Source organism: Ovis aries, chromosome 21, assembly GCF_016772045.2.
Source record: "Ovis aries strain OAR_USU_Benz2616 breed Rambouillet chromosome 21, ARS-UI_Ramb_v3.0, whole genome shotgun sequence".
NCBI classification, from domain to species: domain Eukaryota; kingdom Metazoa; phylum Chordata; class Mammalia; order Artiodactyla; family Bovidae; genus Ovis; species Ovis aries.
The window spans coordinates 4,505,227-4,519,896 of record NC_056074.1 but is presented as its reverse complement, the minus strand read 5'-3'; the positions used below and the strand labels follow the sequence as shown (position 1 = coordinate 4,519,896).

Sequence of the window (14,670 nt, the reverse complement as noted above, 5' to 3'; positions counted from 1 at the left end):
GGAAATTTGAGTCTTTTAGGTTACTATTCTGCTATGTTCATTAAAACAGCCTCAAAAGAGTAATAAATATAATAGTAGCATAAAATATATATACATATAATTAATATCCAGTTTATTCCAAGTGAATGAGGACTTCATAAAATGTGATAAAAGTTGTTTCCTTGTATATCTAAAAAGCGCTGTTATTATGTACTTTGAACATCTTTTTTGGCTGTAGTTCAATCTAAACTTGTCAAAAGTCAGGAGTAAGCTCTCCATCATCATCGTCGTCAATTTTCTTAAGTTCTAGAAACAATATCATACACATGTGTAATTTAAACTTTTTTGACTGTGGTAAATTTGAGAACAATTTAGCTGTCACAGCAGGAATCATGGGTAATATAGAATGAAGAAATGAGAACAATGACATGCCATTATTACTGATAAGTATAGTCTAAAATTAGCTGATGTAGTGATTTTAAGTTTGAATGCGCAGCTGTACCTTATACCTCTGAGAATTGTTTGCCAGGATCCAGTTTCAAGAGCTCAGCTTTAGCAATTACCTTTTGCAGACTTTAGTCATTATCTGTTAAGATTTATTTTTTCCCTGTATCAATTGCGAATCTAGAAATTCTAACAAGGTAACATTAAAATATTTTATTCATTAGTAAGTATTCAGATTTTATTAATTACTATTGAATTAGACAATGTTTTTGAAAGTAATTTGCATTCTTTTAAGTGTTTTATCAGGTAATACTCGGTATCTCACACAGTAGGTCCTCAAAAAATGTTTTTCAATAAGTGAAAAATGTACTCCTCTGCCTTTCTTTCTTTTACTTCTTCTTTCGTATATGTATTGAGCAATGCTTGCTTTCTCTCCAGCTCCCCAATATTCCTACCATGATGAACACTGGCTTACAACTAAGATGAAATTAAGTGCTTTTGGAAAAATAAAAATTTTCCCTCAAAGAATTATTAAAATTTAAGGACTTGCACATATTCAAATACGCAGAAATTTGTATATATTTTAAAGAAGTAAGTCTCATCTTTCCCTCTGCTCAAGTTCACTGTCAGGTTAAGACTGCAACGGATAGTATATTCTTTGGAAAGAAACACTGCATGGATATGAGAACTACTAGAATGAGATACGGCATCTGAAGGTTTAATTTACAAAGGAGTTAGAAAGCTGGTTATATTGGGAGATGAAACTGAAAAGTATTTGAACATTTAGAAACTTACGTGGCAGGGCAGTAAAGAAGTAGGGTGAATAAGTAGCTCAAGGTAGTTAAGCTGTTTTGGGTGCAGACCAAGAGATCTGATGATTAAACTTGTAACTCAGATGACAGTGAGTTAGAATCTATACTGTTGGCTGGCTCATATACTGTGGAGTCCCATCCGGACAAATATTACAGATCACTTTCTCATCGCAGGTGACTCTCTTGGGAACTGACGTAATGGGAGGATTACCGGTCTTACATTAGAAATCTCTAGTTCTGCTGTGTGTACTGGTGACTTTAGCCAACTTACCGATCCAATTTGATCTTGATTTCTTCATATTTATGTATATTTTAAATATTCTATTTGTTTATTTTTGGCACTGGTGGGTCTTCGTTGCTGTGCAAGCTTCCTCTCTTGCCAGGGGTTGGGGCTGCGCTCGAGCTGCGTGGCGCACCTTCTCGCTGTGGGAGCATCTCTTGCTGCAGAGCAGGGATCTCGGGCACACGGTCCTCGGTAGTCGCGGTGGAGCTCGGTGGGTGCTCCCGGCCTCTAGCGCGCAGGCTCAGTAGTGTGGGGCACAGACAGTTGCTCCCTGGCAAGTGGGATCTTCCTGAATAAGGGATCACACCTGTGTCTCCTGCATTAGCATGTAGATTCTTTACCACCTAGCCACTAGGGAAGCCCAATTTCTTCATATTTAAACTGACAACAAAAGGACTCTAAAACCATACCACGTGGTATTGATATTGTAATAGTAATATGAAATAGTAATGTGAATCTGTCTACTACCCAGAATGGTTTTATTTTGATAATGTATATAAAAGAGAGAAAAAAATGTAGTTTTCTGGTGAATACAAAGCATCAAGTTTTAGAATTTTTTTTTTAACATATGTGGGTTTTTAATTCTTTTGACCCAATCCCTTTGAGTCAAAAGCAGAGACTGATTCTTTAATTAAATTTTATGTAATATATGGGAAATAGGTTATCTTTAATTAAATTCCTCTGAGGATTTTTCTTCAGAGACTAGGGCAAGATCCTAAATTCACTTTGTGGAAAGTACTGTTTAATTATTAAAATGTAAAGTATTTTGAATCAACTTAAAATTGCCCCCAAAGATTCTTGTCCTATTAAAACAATGTTTGGGAAAGGAGAGTTAAATGTCAGTTAAATTATATAAAACCTTCCACAAAAATAGATGAGATTACTAAACAACTAGTTTAAGTCAATATATGCCTCGGAATTGAACTGCCTTATATCCTGATGCTGGGAAAGATTGAAGGCAAAAGGAAAAGTGGGCGGCAGAGGATAACATAGGTTAGATAGCATCACTGACTCAGTGGACATGAATTTGAGCAGACTCCTGGAGATATTGAAGGGCAGGGAAGCCTGATGTGCTGCAGATCATGGGGTTACAGATAGTCAGACACAACTTAATGACTGAGCAGCAAGAACAAATGGCCAAAAGAAGTTTAAGGTATAGGCATACATGCTTTCCACGGGAGCTCTATATGTCAGAAAAGCAAGACATTGTTTCAGAGTGAAGAAAGCAGAGTGATGGAAACCAGCGAGGATCTCATATTGTTTTCATTTCACAGTGACTAAGGAAGGAGACAGAGAAAAACAGACTCACTCCGCTAACAACAGCTTGACAGGAACAACCAATTGAGGGGAAGATTTACTCTGACAGTGCTGTGATGGTTCAGCCCTGCATCGGGGAGGGCATGGGCAAGGATGAAACTCCAGGACGAGAAATCCTGGAAGTGCTGACGTACAGGGTGAGAACAGACATTATTAACACTTATTTTAGGAAAAAGTGGCTCAATAAGAGGGTATTGTGGAAGATAACTGGGACTTGTGCAATGGCAAAGAAGTTCTTCTGAGATTTACACTTTACACTGACGTCTCATTTACTATGAATTTTTATTATATGTTCTGCCGAAGCTAGCGCCACCATAAATTTCTGAGACTCCACGGCCTCCCTGGTGGCTCAGTGGTAAAGAATTTGCCTGCCAGTGGAGGAGCCACAGGAGTCGCAGGTTTGATCCTGGGTGGGGAAGATCCCCTGGAGAAGGACATGGCAACCCACTCCAGTATTCTTGCCTGGGAAATCCCACAAATGGAGGCGCCTGGAGGGGTATGGTCCACGGGGTCACAAAGAGTTGGTCGTGACTGAAGCAGATGAGCACATGTTGAGCACATGGTGCCTTTCAGCCCTCAAGTTTCTGTGGCTTTAAGAAGTACGATGTTGATATTCTTGTAAAGATCTGATTTTGTTTAAAAGAAATAAAATAGTAACCTGACTGAATGTCTCTGAGCCTGACCATTTGTTTTGGGGTCTTCAACCTGAATTTCTATGCTGGGCTTTCCAGGTGGCACCCAGCCGTCAATGTAGGAGATGTGGGTTCCAACCCTGGGTCAGGAAGATCCCCTCGAGTAGGAAATGGCAACCCACTCCAATATTCTTGCCTGGAAAATTCCATGGACAGAGGAGGCAGGCAGGCTACAGTCCATGGAGTTGCAAAGAGTCAGTCATAACTGAGCGACTGAACACACACATAAAATGACAGGGAAGGACGTAGGACCACTCCTGAGATCCAGGGCAAACATCATGGAGAAAATTAAACCTTCCTGTAGGCTGGTATATAGACGAGGTTTTACAAAACACTTAAACAATTCCACTCTTACAAATAAAATTTGGAATGACTTTTAATGCTATTGCTGTTGTTTTTCGATTTCCTACTTACAACTCCAAGGGGTAGGTAAATGTTTTTCACACCATTGTCATCACAGAGAGATCAACTTTTTCAAAATGCATCACAAGATAAGAATCATATCCTAGTTGAAGAGCAATGTTGGAAACTACTATATTAGACTTGTTTTTTTTCTAATATTTATCTATTTGGCTGCACCAGGTGAGTAGTGGGATGCAGGATTTTTAGTTGTGGCATGCAAACTCTTAGTTGCAGCCTGTGGGGTTTAGTTCCCTGATCATGGATTGAACCCGAGTCCTCTGCACTGGGAGCTCAGAGTCTTAACCACTGGACCACTAGCAAAGTTCCTAGACTTTCATTTAAAAATAAAACATTTGATTAATCCATGTGATGGGAGTTTACTTGATATTCTATAAACTTACTAGAAGGCTTCCCCAGTGGCTCAGTGGTAAAGAATCCATGGGCAAGGGAGCAGCCACAGGAGACTCGGGTTCCATCCCTGAGTTGGGAAGATCCCCTGGAGGAGGGCAAGGCAACCCCCTCCTTATTCTTGCCTGGAGAATCCTATGGGCAGAGGCACCTGGTGGGCTAGAGCCCATATTGCCACAAGAGTCAGACACAACTGAAGCAACTTAGCAGGCACGTGCATGCAAACTCACTAGAAAAGAGGATGGAGCTGAAGGTCCAGACTTTCCCCCATTGTTCTGACACTCTGCCCACTCTCTGTGGACATGTACTGTGAAATTGATCTATTTTTCAGAGTTGTGGGTTATATAGTGGCAATATTTCAAGTTCTTGTTGATATCGAGAACATACCTAAATCTTTTACAGTGCATACATGCATGCTAGGTCATCTCAGTCATGTCTGACTCTGCGACCCCATGGACTGTAGCCCACCACGCTCCCCTGTCCCTGGGATTCTCCAGGCAAAAATACTGGAGTGGGTTGCCATGCCCTCCTCCAGGAGATCTTTCCTATCCAGGGATCAAAACTATGTTTTTTATGTCTTCTGCATAGGTAGGTGGGCTCTTTACCACTAGTGCTACCTGGGAAGCCCAAAACTTTTTATAGTATTCCATTGTGATTCACTGGAAAAGGAAATGGCAACCCACTCCAGTTCTTGGTGTGGCTAGCTGTTGGTGAAAATAGATATCTCTCTATAAAATTACATAGACAGATATTATTAACTTAAAATTTACATTGTCATGCTGTATATAGATATATATTCTATAACCAGTTTTCACTAGATGATATGACAAAAACATCAGTCGTGCCATTAAATAAAAATCTATATTGTAGATACCTGGTTCATAGTTTGGCCATAATACTTTATCTATTCATTCATATGTAGATGTACATTTAGTTCCCCTCCCTAGTTTATTGCTATTATAAAATTGACTGATTAACAAATATATAGACACAGTTTTGTGCATATATCTATCTGGTTATTGCCTCTAAATATATTCCAGGAAGTAGGGTTGCTAAATTGGGGGATATATTATTTTAAATAGCATTGATACATAAATTGTATACTCAACATAGCAACCAACAGAGAATGAGGGCATTTCCTTATACCCATCCTTTCTAGACTTTCTAATAGATTTTGTTGTTCTTTTAAATATTTCAAAACCTTATTGGCATTGAAGGGGATCAGAATATTCCACCCTCCAAAAAAATGCCATTTTGGCATAGGGATTATTTTGAGCTGAAGGGATTGGAAAACGGCAAACACAAGCTTGTTGCCCTCCATCCTCCTGCCTGAGAGCAGGGCATAAATTGCCCCTTACAAAGGTAATATGCATTTCCATTTGTAAAGGTGTTCCCTCTCCCGTATCAGGAATACCTGAGATAGCACTGAAATGAGTCTATAGGATGCCTCTTAGTAAACAACCCTTACTTATACATTTCTTAGTCATCTTCCACAACTTATTGCTCTTTTTTAAAAAAATTTACATAAACTTCTGGCACACTTTATTGATTTAGGGGCCAAACAAGGCAGCATTAGGACAGTTAAGAAAATGCCTCCTTGAAAATGATGCATCCTAGGGCTGTTGAGTGATGTCAGTCACAGGATTTGAGGATGAAAAGGACAGTCTTTGGATGATGTTGCTTAGGATACTTGCTCATTTATTAAAAAGGATCCTTTTGCACGACGTGGATGGAAGAAGGCAAGAGTGTAGGGCTGTGATGTGAGCTGGGTGGTTGCCGTGAGCTTACCCACTAGGGCAGGTGGGCTGGTAAATCAGTGCTGAGTTGGGAAGGGAGAGACACCAGCCTGTCCCACCTGCCTCCTGAAGCCAGTAAACTTGATTAGTTGAGCCACTGACCCTGGAACACACTCTGTGTCCCTTTCCAGTGTGAAGATAACATTTTGATCACATGCTATGGGGAACCAGGGTTAGTAGTCAACTTCCGCCCTGATCCAAGCTACAGGATGGCAAGGTGACAGTGGGACTTCCTGCATACCTGGGTTGGCAGGAGGCTTTGATAAAAGCTGAAGTCTTAGGGCACTGGCTTTGTGAAATATTGTCACCAGTCCAGAGTAAACGAAAATGTGATTCCTTACAAATAATGCTACATCTCCATTTCTACCTATACCCTCCAGATACTGTTTTTACAAATTAGTTTTCCCCTTTGTCTATACATTTTTAAGACTCCGGCTTCATGAAAGGAATTGATTCACCGCAGCATGGCTGCTCTTTCTGTCTTGTGCCCTCCATCTCCTCCCCTCCAGCCTTACCCTGATCACCCTCCCCTCTGCACAGCGCCTATGGGCAGGGACCAGGCCATGCGGTGATGAGCAGCGATGCGGTCCTGCCTGGCCTTCTGTTTCTGGGATGTGGCTTTGGACAATGCTGCTAGGATGCTGCAAACAGGACATCACGGGTCTGGGATGCGTGGATGGCAGAGTGGAGCCCCTTTACTGTCTTACTCCACCGATGGATGGTCTCACTGTGGTAGGTCTCAGGGTGGATTTTCAAGGCCTTGACCAGGAGTTGACTGTGGCTCAGCTCATGAAATCCTTATTACCAAATTCAGACTTAAATTGAAGAAAGTAGGGAAAACCGCTAGGCCATTCAGGTATGACCTAAATCAAATCCCTTATGATTATACAGTGGAAGTGAGAAATAGGTTTAAGGGCCTAGAACTGATAGATAGAGTGCCTGATGAACTATGGAATGAGGTACGTGACATTGTACAGGAGACAGGGATCAAGACCATCCCCATGGAAAAGAAATGCAAAAAATGCAAAAATAGCAAAAAAAGGTCTGAGGAGGCCTTACAAATAGCTGTGAAAAGAAGAGAAGCAAAAAGCAAAGGAGAAAAGGAAAGATATAAGCATCTGAATGCAGAGTTCCAGAGAATAGCAAGAAGAGATAAGAAAGCCTTCCTCAGCAATCAATGCAAAGAAATAGAGGAAAAGAACAGAATGGGAAAGACTAGAGATCTCTTCAAGAAAATTAGAGATACCAAGGGAATATTTCATGCAAAGATGGGCTCAATAAAGGACACAAATGGTATGGACCTAACAGAAGCAGAAGATATTAAGAAGAGTTGGCAAGAATACAGAGAAGAACTGTACGAAAAAGATCTTCACGACCCAAATAATCATGATGGTGTGATCACTCATCTAGAGCCAGACATCCTGGAATGTGAAGTCAAGTGGGCCTTAGGAAGGATCACTATGAACAAAGCTAGTGGAGGTGATGGAATTCCAGTTGAGCTATTTCAAATCCTGAAAGATTGATGCTGTGAAAGTGCTGCACTCAATATGCCAGCAAATTTGGAAAACTCAGCAGTGGCCACAGGACTGGAAAAGGTCCGTTTTCATTCCAATTCCAAAGAAAGGCAATGCCAAAGAATGCTCAAACTACTGTACAATTGCGCTCATCTCACATGCTAGTAAAGTAATTCTCAAAATTCTCCAAGCCAGGCTTCAGCAATACGTGAACCGTGAACTTCCTGATGTTCAAGCTGGTTTTAGAAATGGCAGAGGAACCAGAGATCAAATTGCCAACATCCGCTGGATCATGGAAAAAGCAAGAGAGTTCCAGAAAAACATCTATTTCTGCTTTATTGACTATGCCAAAGCCTTTGTTTGTGTGGATTGCAATAAACTGTGGAAAATTCTGAAAGAGATGGGAGTACCAGACCACCTGACCTGCCTCTTGAGAAATCTGTATGCAGGTCAGGAAGCAACAGTTAGAACTGGACATGGAACAACAGACTGGTTTCAAATAGGAAAAGGAGTACCTTGAGGCTGTATACTGTCACCCTGCTTATTTAACTTCTATGCAGAGTACATCATGAGAAGTGCTGGACTGGAAGAAACAAAAGCTGGAATCAAGATTGCCAGGAGAAATATCAATAACCTCAGATATGCAGATGACACCACCCTTATGGCAGAAAGTGAAGAGGAACTCAAAAGACTCTTGATGAAAGTGAAAGAGGAGAGTGAAACAGTTGGCTTAAAGCTCAGCATTCAGAAAATGAAGATCATGGCATCCGGTCCCATCACTTCACGGGAAATAGATGGGGAAACAGTGGAAACAGTGTCAAACTATTTTTGGGGGCTCCAAAATCACTGCAGATGGTGACTGCAGCCATGAAATTAAAAGACGCTTACTCCTTGGAAGAAAAGTTATGACCAACCTAGATAGTATATTCAAAAGCAGAGACATTACTTTGCCGACTAAGGTCTGTCTAGTCAAGGCTATGGTTTTTCCTGTGGTCATGTATGGATGTGAGAGTTGGACTGTGAAGAAGGCTGAGTGCCAAAGAATTGATGCTTTTGAACTGTGGTGTTGGAGAAGACTCTTGAGAGTCCCTTGGACTGCTAGGAGATCCAACCACTCCATTCTGAAGGAGATCAGCCCTGGGATTTCTTTGGAGGGAATGACGCTAAAGCTGAAACTCCAGTACTTTGGCCACCTCATGAGAAGAGCTGACTCACTGGAAAAGACTCTGATGCTGGGAGGGATTGGGGGCAGGAGGAGAAGGGGACGACAGAGGGTGAGATGGTTGGATGGCATCACTGACTCAATGGACATGAATCTGAGTGACCTCCATGAGTTGGTGATGGACAGGGAGGCCTGGTGTGCTGCGATTCATGGGGTCACAAAGAGTCGGACACGACTGAGCGACTGAACTGAATTGAATTATCATCTGATCAGTGGATCAAGGGTTGCTCTGTGATACCATCTTTCGTGGATGCCTTTAGGGGATTGAACTCTTTGTGTAGGAATGTCCATTCTGGGGGCCTTCCTGTAAGTCTCTGGATTGGCATAGAGCCTGGGATGCTGAACTCAATCACAGAATCAAGCTTCTCTCCTCTTCTTGGTGAAGTCACCAAGCCTTTCTGCCTGCCTCACAGTCTGAGAGAAGCCATCTAGGAGAATATTATTTCTGCATGGAGAGATCTCCCAATTCTTCTCAATGAGCTCTGTGGCTGTTTCATCACTCATCAGTTTTCCAGCATCCTTAGTTGCCTTCAGCTTTTCTCCCAGATCTGAGCCAGAAGACCCTTAGCATGTCCCCAGTAGCCAAATGGGAGACACAGAAGTTTTCAGTAGATTTGGGTGCCTGGGAACTCTTGCCGGCTCCAGGTGGCCCAGGTACCTTGGGATACTCTTGAGTTGGTGTTGCCTCAGGCACGTTGGTGGCCTCCGAAGCCTCTCACTGCTCATCCCACACCCCGTTGCTCTTTTTAAAATGATAGATAAGCCCTCAGTTAAACACTTCTTTGGGTTTTCACTCTTTTCTGTAGAGTCTCCATGTACATAAAATATGTATGCCTTTCTCCTCTTAAACTGTCTCTTGCCAGTTTAATTTGCATGTCTCAAATACAGAACCTAAGAGCATAGAGGAAAAGCTTTTCATTCCTTTTAGCATAAAATACCTTCTTGTGTGTGGTGTCATAAAGTTGAATTGAGAAGGTATTAAAGTTTAAAAAATTTAAACAGTTCTCAAAATAAATTTCACAGTATCTTGCTTATAGTAGAGAATGGCTGTCTAGAAATAGCTTTCAGATAGCTGTTACTCCAGCCCAGCAAAGCAAGATCCCCAAAGCTCATAATGAGTAATAAATAATTGCTTCCCTCTTTCTTATCTTCCTCCCTTCTCTCTCCCTCCTCTTTCTGTCTTCTATTCTGTTGAAAACCCCAACTGAAAACACACTTGATCCCTCAATTTCTTAGGTGCTGGAACTTGAAGTATGCATGTCTCTCTCTAGGAGTTTATAAATGATGGTGTGCAGACAACTGCAATAAAACAAACGGTCTTGATAACAGTGACTTCCTAAGATCATGGCATCTGGTCCCATCACTTCATGGGAAATAGATGGGGAAACAGCGGAAACATTGTCAGACTATTTTTTTGGGCTCCAAAATCACTGCAGATGGTGATTGCAGCCATGAAATTAAAAGATGCTTACTCCTTGGAAGGAAAGTTATGACCAACCTAGATAGCATATTCAAAAGCAGAGACATTACTTTACCAAAAAAGGTCTGTCTAGTTCAGGCTATGGTTTTTCCTGTGGTCACGTATGGATGTGAGAGTTGGACTGTGAAGAAAACTGAGCACCGAAGGATTGATGCTTTTGAACTGTGGTGTTGGAGAAGACTCTTGAGAGTCCCTTGGACTGCAAAGAGATCCAACCAGTCCATTCTAAAGGAGATCAGTCCTTGGTATTCTTTGGAAGGACTGATGCTAAAGCTGAAACTCCAATACTTTGGCCACCTCATGTGAAGAGTTGACTCATTGGAAAAGACTTTGATGCTGGGAGGGATTGGGGGCAGGAGGAGAAGGGGATGACAGAGGATGAGATAGCTAGATGGCATCACTGACATGATGTATATGAGTTTGAGTGAACTCCGGGAGTTGGTGATGGACAGAGAGGCCTGGCGTGCTGCGATTCATGGGGTTGCAGAGTCAGACACGACTGAGTGACTGAACTGGACTGAATGGTTTAATTTAATAGGTGGCAAAAAGACTTTCCCACTGTAGGAGTTTTCCTGGGGAAATGAACAAAGTCTTTGGAGTTAAATGGCTGTGCTTGTTCAGTTGTGTCTGACTCTTTACAACTTCAAGGACTCTAGCCCGCTAGGCTCCTCTGTCCATGGAACTTTCTAGGCAAGAATACTGGAGTGAGTTGCCATTTTCTACTCCAGGGGATCTTCCTGACTCAGGGATGGAATCCTTATCTCTTGTATCCCCTGCACTGGCAAGTGGGTTCTTTACCACTGCTCAGATGAGTGTGAGTTTAAAGTCTGTCTCTTCCACTTGGTAATGGAGGCAAGCCTCTTAACTCTTGCTAAACCTCAAGGTCCTCATTTGCAAATTAATCATGACCCAGAAATTCTTTGATAATTAAAGATATTTTAGATCACATAGCCCAGGTTTTGCATTTGGTAAATATTATTTTCATTCTTTATTAGTGCCTGAAACTTCACAATAAAAACTACAGAAGGTTAGGGCTGGTAGAATTTACCTTTAAAGAAAACCAAGTTTGGGTTCATCATGGTAAGTTAAAAACAACAAGACCAAAAAAAAAAAAAAAAAAGAAGCTTAGAATGGGCAAGGATATATAGTGATTAGCTCAGGGTTACACAATTTGAAAGTTAAAAGACTCAGGGTATAGTGCTTACATGAGATCAATTCTTTAAGACTTTATCCCCTTTCAAAATTCAAATTACCTCAGAGAGAGATAACATCCTGAGTCTGGTTATCAGTTATAATTTAGTGCTACTGTTTATAGACCCAGTAAAGCGTTTCCTGAGATAATCATAACTTTTACATTTCATATAAAATCAGGAACTATAGATAAAGATGAAACAAATCACATACTCTGAGGGGGAAAAAGAACAGCAGGAAGAGGGCCCATATAATTCACCAACAGAGGGAGGGGGAGTCTCTCTGCTAGGCATTTTCCTATGGAATTGCATTACCTTATTTTGTTGTTGTTTTTACTCCTTTGATAATATGAGATGGATGACATTATCTCCATTTTGATGAAAAGATCTGAAGTTCAGTGAAAAATTTGGTGATGAGCAATAGAGTCTGTTCTCAGAAGTGTATCAGCTTGACTTCAAATCCCATGGTATTCCCAATGTAGCACAATGCCTTCAGCCAAGTCTGGCTTCCTAATTAACAGCTCTGCAATGAAAGTGAACGTGTTAAGTCAGTCAGTCCTGTCTGACTTTCTGTGACCCCATGGACTGTAGCCTGCCAGGCTCCAGTGTCCATGGAATTCTCCAGGCAGTAATACTGAAGTAAGGTCAACCTAGCTGCTCCATCCAGCTTGTAGCCGAACATAAATTGATAGGCATTTTTTGGGGGCAATTCAGAACAAAGTGATTCCTTTAATAGAAAGGATCATACCCAAAAGAAAATGGGAGCTTAAACTTATAATAAAAGTAGAAAAAACTTAATTAGACCTAATACTTAAGAAAAGGGCTTCCTTTGTGGCTCAGCTGGTAAAGAATTCAACTGCAATGCAGGAGACCTGGGTTTGATCCCTGGGTTGGACAGATTCCCTGGAGAAGAGAAAGGCTACCTACTCCAGTATTCTGGCCTGGAGACTTTCAAGGACAGTATAGTCCATGGGGTCACAGAGAGTTGGACATGACTGACCGACTTTCGTTTCACTTCACTTAAGAAGAAAGCAGGCTATATATATATATATCAGATCAGAAGAGTACCCAAGTTTTGTCTCCCAAATCTCTTCTGTCCTCATTGTCCTTAATAGAGACACACTTCTTGGGGTTTGTCATAACACTCATTCTTAAATTGATGTAGCACTTGACACTTTGCCACACTTTGCATCTCTTTGTTAGCACCTCTGCTTTCAGTGACAATCCCCACAGAGAAGATAGAAGGGCAACTGAGGCGTTTTATTTCCAGGCTTCCAGATCTGGTTAGAGTTATAGGAAGAGTGCTAGAGAGGATGAAAACAAAACGGAGGGGACTTAGGGGCATGACACAGGCAGTTCAAAGGACAGTTTGTCTCCTATATCGATTTCTTACAGTAAGCCTTGGGGTGAATGAGTAGGAAAAAATCTAGATAGGCTCTACACTTAGGCCTTAGTAACCCAAGTGTTTGCTCTGCTCAACTTCATTGTAAAAGATTATTGTTTATTTTGTGATTACATCTGTGAAGTAAACATAGTCATTATCATTATCCACAATCGTAGATTGAACAGATATTTTTTCATGTGGGGAGGACACAGAGAAGCAAAGTGATTCCCAGTTCCCAGAAAGTGGTAATAATCAGCAATAGCTCAAGTTCGTCTTGTTCACCTTGTAACTTGGTGCCTCAGGCCAAGTAAATTGCTGCATGCTTGTAGAGGACTGTGTTACTTTTCAGCAACACCTTTTATAGACACTTTTTATATCCTGATTTGTTCCTGAAAGTGAAAGTCGCTCAGTCATGTCCGACTCTTTGTGACCCCATGGACTATACAGTCCATGGAATTCTCCAGGCCAGGATACTAGAGAGGGTAGCCTTTCCTTTCTCCAGGGGATCTTCCCAACCCAGGGATCGAACCCAGGTCTCCCGCATTGCAGGCGGATTCTTTACCAACTGAGCCACAGGGAAGCCCAATTTGTTTCCTATGGTACTACAAATGTGGAGGGTTATATACCTTTGTCTATTGAACCCAGCCATATTCACATGACTTTCTTTGACCAATAAAATTTTGTCAGATGTGACATGTGGCATTCCATGAAATTGCTTTAGGAACTGATATTTGGTTCATTACTATCTCTGTTTTCTCTGCATCTGCGATCATGGAAGAATAAGGTGAGATGAAATCCCTGTCAAACTGGTCAGTGAGTGTCCACAGTCAGCAGAACCCTCTTATGAGTGCCACAGAACCCTCTTATGCATATGCAATAATAGTGTGAGTAAAAGATTTATTGTTTTAAGCCACTGAGTTTTCAGGCTGTTTATCTTTGTAGCATAATCTCACGAATCCTGACAGTGACTAAGTAATATTTCTTGAATAAATGAATAATAACCTAATTCCATGGACAGAGGAACCTGGTGGGCTACAGTCCATGGGGTTGCAAAGAATCGGAAATGACTGAGTAATTAACACACCACACACTCACACACACAACCTTTTTTAAATGTGTAATATTCACAGTTGACTCGCTATTTGCTATAGGAAGTTAAAAGTTGAATGCTACATTTTGCAAATAATTTATAAATATACTTATAAAGCATAATTTATAAATTATAAATTATAATCCTATCATCTGATCAGGAACAGTTTCATTGAGTAGTTACTAGGCAACAGGATTTTTGTAAGATTACAATAAGCATGTGAAAGGAAAGGAATTAATTTACTAATTCTTTAAATATTTACTGAGTGCCTACTGTGAGTCAGACATTTTGTTTAACATTTCCCATTATTCAAATATATAATACATGAGCCTGTTGAGCAGTTATTTTTTTAGTTTTCATAGGGAGCTGCCAGGTGAATTCAATCCTAGCATTTAGGGAAGAGACTACATTTTAATCTATTCCATTGTTTCCCTCCCCCAAAGAGGATAAATGCCTACTGGGAGACATTTACACTTAAAGACACTCTGATTATTAAGGCAAACTTGATAGCTTAATGTTAGTGGAAAGGATCATTAAAATTTATACACCCACTGAGAAGGGCCAGCCAGTTCCTCTCCAGAGCAGAAGTTTATTGAATCAAGAAGTCAGAAAAAGTCAAGGCTGGGAAAATCAGAGGACACATCATTGATTATGAGG

General features: G+C 41.0%; 1 pseudogene; it reads right to left on the bottom strand.

The window, feature by feature from the left end:
• Nucleotides 1-232: 232 nt before the first annotated feature.
• On the bottom strand, nucleotides 233-12,688 carry LOC101108525 (adenylate kinase 2, mitochondrial-like; annotated as a pseudogene).
• Between the last annotated feature and the right edge of the window lie 1,982 nt (nucleotides 12,689-14,670).